This window comes from Physeter macrocephalus, chromosome 15, assembly GCF_002837175.3.
Source record: "Physeter macrocephalus isolate SW-GA chromosome 15, ASM283717v5, whole genome shotgun sequence".
Taxonomy (NCBI): Eukaryota; Metazoa; Chordata; class Mammalia; order Artiodactyla; family Physeteridae; genus Physeter; species Physeter macrocephalus.
The window spans coordinates 10178761-10185713 of record NC_041228.1 but is presented as its reverse complement, the minus strand read 5'-3'; the positions used below and the strand labels follow the sequence as shown (position 1 = coordinate 10185713).

General features: G+C 37.0%; 1 non-coding gene across 1 annotated transcript; it reads right to left on the bottom strand.

Annotated features, from left to right (window-relative positions):
* Positions 1–4915: 4915 nt before the first annotated feature.
* Positions 4916–5018, bottom strand: LOC112066414 (U6 spliceosomal RNA). The gene has a single exon (XR_002892638.1). It is a non-coding gene; the product is annotated as a U6 spliceosomal RNA (small nuclear RNA).
* Positions 5019–6953: the final 1935 nt, after the last annotated feature.

Genomic DNA, 6953 nt, shown 5'->3' with positions numbered 1-6953 from the left:
TCTTCATTCATTCATTCATTCATTCATTCATTTTCCTTTCCTCTCCCTCTTCCCCAAAAGGAGTAGGCATTTTAGAGAAAGTTAATTGGAACAGAAAACTAGCATCAACGGCCAGATAAATCAGATAAAAAATTGATCAGTATTTTAGAATTGTTAGAACTGTTTCATAATTGGTTCTGAGCTTCCAGGTAACCATGGCAATAACGGAAGTGGAACAAAGTGCTTGGTTTACATTATTCCTCACAGAAAGGAATGCTTTTGCGCTCCTAAATTTTAACATCGTTTTGGGGGGTTTGTTTGAAAACCATGGATATTTCTGACTAACGTTATAAAATTCCTAAATTAAGCGCCATACTTTGTACATCATGCTCTGCATGTACTTTTGTCTCATTTAATCCTCACCACTCACCCGTAAAGCCCAGTATCTACTGAGCTAGTAGAAAGTCCTGTTTAATTGTATTAATTAGTACGCACCTGGATTATACTTCCATTTCACCCACATGCTGCTCCTCTAAATTAATGTCCAGCCTCATGAGATGTGGGGTTGAGCACTGAGCTTTTGCACCCTACAGGTGGTCCAGGCTTTGGGTATCTTTTGGGCACTTTTTCCCCAGAATGGGCAATAATTGGGTGTCTCCCCCTTCCCAATTACACATTATGAAAGATCTGCATTCACATGCTAACAATTCCAGAGTTGCGTAGTGTTTTGTGCTTTTTTAACATATTTACGTGCTTTAATCCTCACAACGAAGAAAAGAAAGCAGATAAATACTGTTTCTCCATCTGTATGCATTAAGAAATATGAGCTGTGTTAGAACACAAGTTTTTTGATCCCTACTCTTAGTGCTCCATACTTCATTTTTCATTTCTTCCTGTGTATAATCTGGCAGCTAAGTCGTAATACATATACTTCCAGCACATTGTTTAGCTCATCAAACCAGTCATTTGCTAAATAGGAAAACAGTGATTTAGTACAGCATCATGACATTCCTAATTGTCTGCCTCAGGGTATAATTTTGAGCTAGCCAAGATTTGTCTACCTATCAGGTAGTGTTAGCCCCCTGACTTTGTTCTTCATTTCCAAAGTTTGTTGTCGTTGTTGGCTAGAGTTAGATCCTTTTGCATTTCCCTAAGAACTTTAAAACCAGCTTGCTTATTTCTACCAAAAAGCCTGCTGGAATTTTGATTGGGGTTGTGTTGAATCTTTAGATCAGTTTGGGGATATTTGGCATCTTAACAGTTGGAATCTTCCAACACATAGAAAAGACAAGGTATATCTCTCCATTTACTCAGGTCTTTTTAAATTTATCTCAGCAATATTTTATAGTTTTCAATGTACATGTTTTACCCTGTACTTTGTTAGGTTTATCCCTAAGTATTTTCTAATTTTATGCTACTGTAAATGACCTTTATTGCAACTTCCAAATATTCATTGCTAATATATTTAAATACAATTTAGTTTTATATGTCAATCTTGTATCCCAAAACTTTTCTAAACTCATTTACTGGTTCTCATTTTTTTGGTAAATTCCATCAAGTTTTCTACATAGACAATAAGGCCACCTACATGTAAAGACAAGTTTACTTCATCCTTTCCAATCTGGATGCAATTATTTTTGTTTTTCTTGCCTAACTGCACCAGCTAGAACTGCTAGTACAATGTTGAATAGAAATGATAAGAGCAGATATCCCTGTCTTGGCTCTGATCTTAAGGGGAAATAATTCTGTCTTTCACCATTAAGTATAATGTTAACTGTAAGATCTTTTTTCACATAGATGTTCTTCATCAGGTTAAATTTCCTTATTCCCTAGTTTGCTGAGAGTTTTTATCAAGAATGGATGTTGCATTTTTCTCTGCCCTTGTGTAGTTTTTTCACATGCATGCACTGGTCAGAACTCAGCTGGAGACTAAAGAAGGTACAGTTTTTTGGAGTTCTTTCTGTATGTTTTCTCTCTCCAGTACTTTACTTTGCAAACTCCAGCCACTTTGGCTTTCTTGGGCTCCCAAGTCCATTTCCCCAACACAGGGGAGACTAACCGGCTTAGCCTGGGCCCCTTCTGCCAGTAACCTAACCTGGACACTCTCTAAGGCAATAGTCTGGGATAATTGTAGGACTCACCTCATTTGTTTCCGATCTCTCAGGGATTATTGGGCTTTGTTGTCTGATGTCCAATGTCTTAAAAATCATTTTTCATATGTTGTGTCCAGTTTTTTAGTGTTCCTGCAGGAGAGTTAACATAGCCCTTGTTATTCCATCTTGGTTGGAATAGTTTCAGAGCATGACTAGGACCCTGAACCTGGGTTCTCTGCCCCTGTAGCCTTGATTTCTTCTACTCTTCCCTATAGGTACAACCAGTGTCAGTGTCTGCTACATGAGTGCTGATGCTGGGAATGCTAATTTAATTTTATACATTTCAGTAATGCTTAACATCTAAATATTCCAAAGACTAACTGTAATATAAATTGGGTTGTTCAATAGAAATTGGATGTTTCTTGCCCTGTGTTACATATTACATGCTTATACCAGATGAGGAAGGGACAATGATAGTTCCATTATATATATAATCATCTTCACAAAGGGAAACCCATCAAAATTTGGATGCACTGAATAGTCACCAAGATTGCTATCATCTTTTGTCCTTCATGTGTTACTGGACACCTTTCCAAGGTAATATCTCTGTAGCAGTGGTATTGGTCACTCTTAGACATGTTTTAAAACACAGCTGGGTAATCATTTCCTCGTGATGTCATCTCATAAAATCCTAGGCAGCTTTAATTGCTCCCACTCCTGAATGCTAATCAGGCAGGTCACACAGCAGTATTTCGGCCTTCTTCACAGTGTAGAAAAACATGCATTTGTATAAACAACACCTGTATCAATGTATTCTCATGTTAACTTTCCCAGGTAACCAATCTTATGGAAATTATTAATTTGGCATATCTATTCCTACTATTCAGTTACTCTAGAAATGTTCAGAAATCTAGAATATATGATAATTTGCATTACATAATATGCATATATAATTATGAATACATTTATGATTATATAATTTAAATATACATTTACTATGAATGCAGTGTTATTTCTTTTTCTCTGGTATTCTGTTTGGGAATATCTGAAAAACAGATAACTGAGCTATATTAAGTTTAATTAATATTAAACAGCATTGAGTTGGCAAGTCCCGTTTCCTATGCTGGCAAATTTCTGATTTCACGAGTATCTAAACTGGCTTACAAATGGCTGAATATGTGAGGAGTTGTTTCCATTTGGGATTTTTTTGGTAATGGGCACACCCTAATAATACAGTTACAGTTCCTTAGGATTGTCTGGGTACCCTCTGATTTTATGACACTGATTTTTAGGGAGCCTAGGAAATCGCCCTTGTCAGGACCTACTCCCTCCACACAAATGTTAACTCAATGAAACTTTATCCCTTCATTCTTCAGATCATCTTCTAAATTATTCATAGACTGTCAAACAATGTACAAGCAAAAAATAGGAATTTTGTTATAGTTCAACAGTTTGATTTTAAGCCCAAATGCTATGCTTTAACTGTGAAGTTTGACTGAAGAGGATTTAAAAGGATGGGTGGGCTTTGTGTACACACACAGCCAAAACTAAGACTGTTCCACCAATATTAATAGAAATCTTGACCATGTGCAAACCCAGTTGATGATAAACTCAACTCCCTATAACTGAGGTTTAAAAAAAAGAAGAATGTCTTCGTATAAGATCCAGCCCAATTCTTTGACGGAAGAATCCTTCCATAGAGAAGGGTAATCATGGATGTATTTTATCTGAAAGAGGCATTAGAAATCATCTAATGCTATATTTCTCCAATTGGTAGAGGAGGGGGACGATAACCAGAATTACCTGGGCTGTGAGGAAGAGAATAGAGGAGAACTGAGCGTATATAGTTTGACAAACCCCAAGAGAATCTTTTTAACCTTTCATAATTTATGAATCACTGATCCAAACAATGCTTTGTAGCTCTGGCTACAATTCAAACCATCTGGGGATCTTTCAAAAACCCTACCATCCAGGTCACATTACAGACCAAATTAGAATCTCTGGATTGGACCCAAGCACGAGTGCTTTAAAGAGTCTTATATGAGAGGTTAGGAATCCATAGGCCCTCAGGTAGGGGAAAGCTTGCTAACATTGGAACCAGGGTAAGTCCCCAGCTCACATTTGAGTAGCCACAAAGAGCTACTTCTCCACTTCTCTCTAGATACCTCACCTACCAAGGATTACTGTTATCTTTAAATTAGCAATTTTTCTTTAATCATGGTAAAAAACACATATAAAATTTACCATCTTAACTATTTTTAAGAGTACAGTTCAGTAGTGTTAAGTATATTTACATTGCCTTCTCTAGAGTTTCTTCAGCTTGCAAAACTGAAACTCTATGCCAATTGAACGCCAATTCCCTATTTCCCCCTCTTTCAGCCCCTGGCAACAACCATTTTATTCTGTTTCTGTGAGTTTGACTACTTTAGATACCTCATGTAAGTGGAATCATACAGCATTTATCTCTGGGTGACTGGCTTATTTCACTTAGCATAATGTCCTCAAGGTTTATCCATGTTGTAACATGTGACAGGATTTCCATTTATTTTTCAAGCTGAATAATATTCCATTGCATGTATATATACATTTTCTTTATCCATTCATCTGTCCATGGATATTTGGGTTGCTTCTACCTCTTAGATATTGTGAGTAATGCTGCAATGAACTTTAGTATGCAAATAACTCTTTGAGATCCTATGTTGAATTCTCTTGGCTATATACCCAGAAATGGGATTCCTGGATCATATGGTATTTCTATTTTTAATTTTTGAGGAATCTCCATTCTGTTTTCCATAGTGGCTGTATCACTTTTCATTCCTACCAACAGCACACAAGAGATTCCGAAAAATATGGAAAGCTTCATGAATTCACATGTCATCCTTGTGAAGGCGCCATGCGAGTCTTCTCTGTATTGTTTCAATTCTAGTATACATGCTGCTGAAACAACCACTAAATCTTAAAATTTTGAGATGATTTTCAGAACTTAGTAACAAATCCCATGAGGGTGGCAGGCTGAGTCTCTCAGATTTATTTAAAAAAATAAAATACATGTTTGAATAACTAATTTTATTTTAAGGGGAATCAGATCAATGGTCAAGGAAAAGTTACTAATAGGAAGCCCTCAAAGCATAGTCCCATACCGGAGCATCATTGGAGAACTTGCTAGAAATCCAGACTCTCAGGCCACACCCCAGAAACTTACTGAATCAGAAATTCTGCAGGTTGGGTCCAGCAATCTGTGTTTTTAAAGCCTTCTAGGGGCTATTGATGCATACTAAAGTCTAAAGCACTCCCTACATTTTTATTTTATTGATCTCAGAAAGAACCCTCTAAGCTCTAATACTTTTCCTATTAATGCCTGAAATGCCAATACATTTATTCCTTTTTGTTTTATATTACTGTTTTTGGTTGTTCGATTGCCTGGTCGGTGAAACAGCCTTGCTCTAAGCATCAGTGACTTCAGGATTAAAAGCAGGCTCAGGCAGTAGTTCACACTATAAATTGTAACTATAGTAACTTCTTAGTCATGATGTAAAATGACTAAGTCTGTAAAATGAGGAGACTAGATCAAACATGGCAAATCTCTGCCTTACATGCCACCACCACTTTTCCAAAGCCCAAGGCAGACATTGCTAATTGATCAAGACACTCTGTACCTCCCAGTGCAGATAGAGTCTCAGAATCTTTCCTAACACAGCCCTACCAAAAAATTAGTTATGTCATGAGATGAAATCCATTTGCTACCAGATAATCTTCATTGCCCCATTTATCTCTGTCTTTAAATAATATGGACTCCCAATACTATCAATTCTAGGCTGTTCTCTAGCACTGTAAATACTCTGTGAGCTTAGTTTCCTCATCTATAGGATACTACTGATGTTATCTACCTCATGGGGTTTTTAGGAATATTAAACAAAATAATGCATTTGAACCAGCTAGATCAGCACTAGACACAAAGTTTTTAAAATGTCATTAAACCTTAGTTCCTGTATTCTTTACTCTTATTTACATTTTTTTTCTGACCACTCACCTTACCCTTGGCTAGCAACCATAGCTGATCAAGCTCAGTGTTTCTCTGAGAAGTATAAGTGCTCCTGGTATTGGCTTGGCCATAATGAGAATTGACTGATTCCTTAGCCTTTGCCTCTGTTGCAGTGTTTTCCTCACCACTCTGCTTACCAAGTCTGCACATTGATTCAAACAAGTAGCCTTTGGGTGAAAAGGGAACATTTTTACTTCTTATTTAAACTAATCTCACAACAGCAAAACCTAAATAATCATCTTCTCCAGCACAAAACTAAACTTTGCACACATATAACCAATGTTCTAGTGTTGACTTAATATGATGTTAATGAGGATGTTTCCCTCTTGGATTAAATGCAAAGAAGTTAAGATTTATTGACGACTATGCATGTGCAAAAGCTTTGTTAGCCAATTTGCTATTATATCTGATTTATTCTGCTCAAGAACGCTCCGAGATATGTATAACTACACTGTTCCTGATTTACAGATAAGAAAATTGAGGTTCAGAGACCTTAAGAAGCATAACTAGTCATAAGCTTAAAAGAAGGATCAGCTACCTAATTTGCAGGGGCCGGTTCAAAATGAAGATGCAAGTCCTCTTTAGTCAAACAATTATTAAGAATTTCAAGACAAATACTGTAGAGCATTAAGCCAAGCACAGGACCCTCTGAGCATGGGTTGCGGGCTACTGCACAGGCTAGACGACCATGAAGCTGGCCCTGCTTGTGTCAGAACTCATTCCAAAACCTATGTCACTTTTCTATTTCATCATATATGAGAGCCGAGTGACTTTATGGAACCTAAAAGTTTAGAATAGGAAACAATGCTTCTGGGTGCAGTATGGAGTTTTTTTGAAGT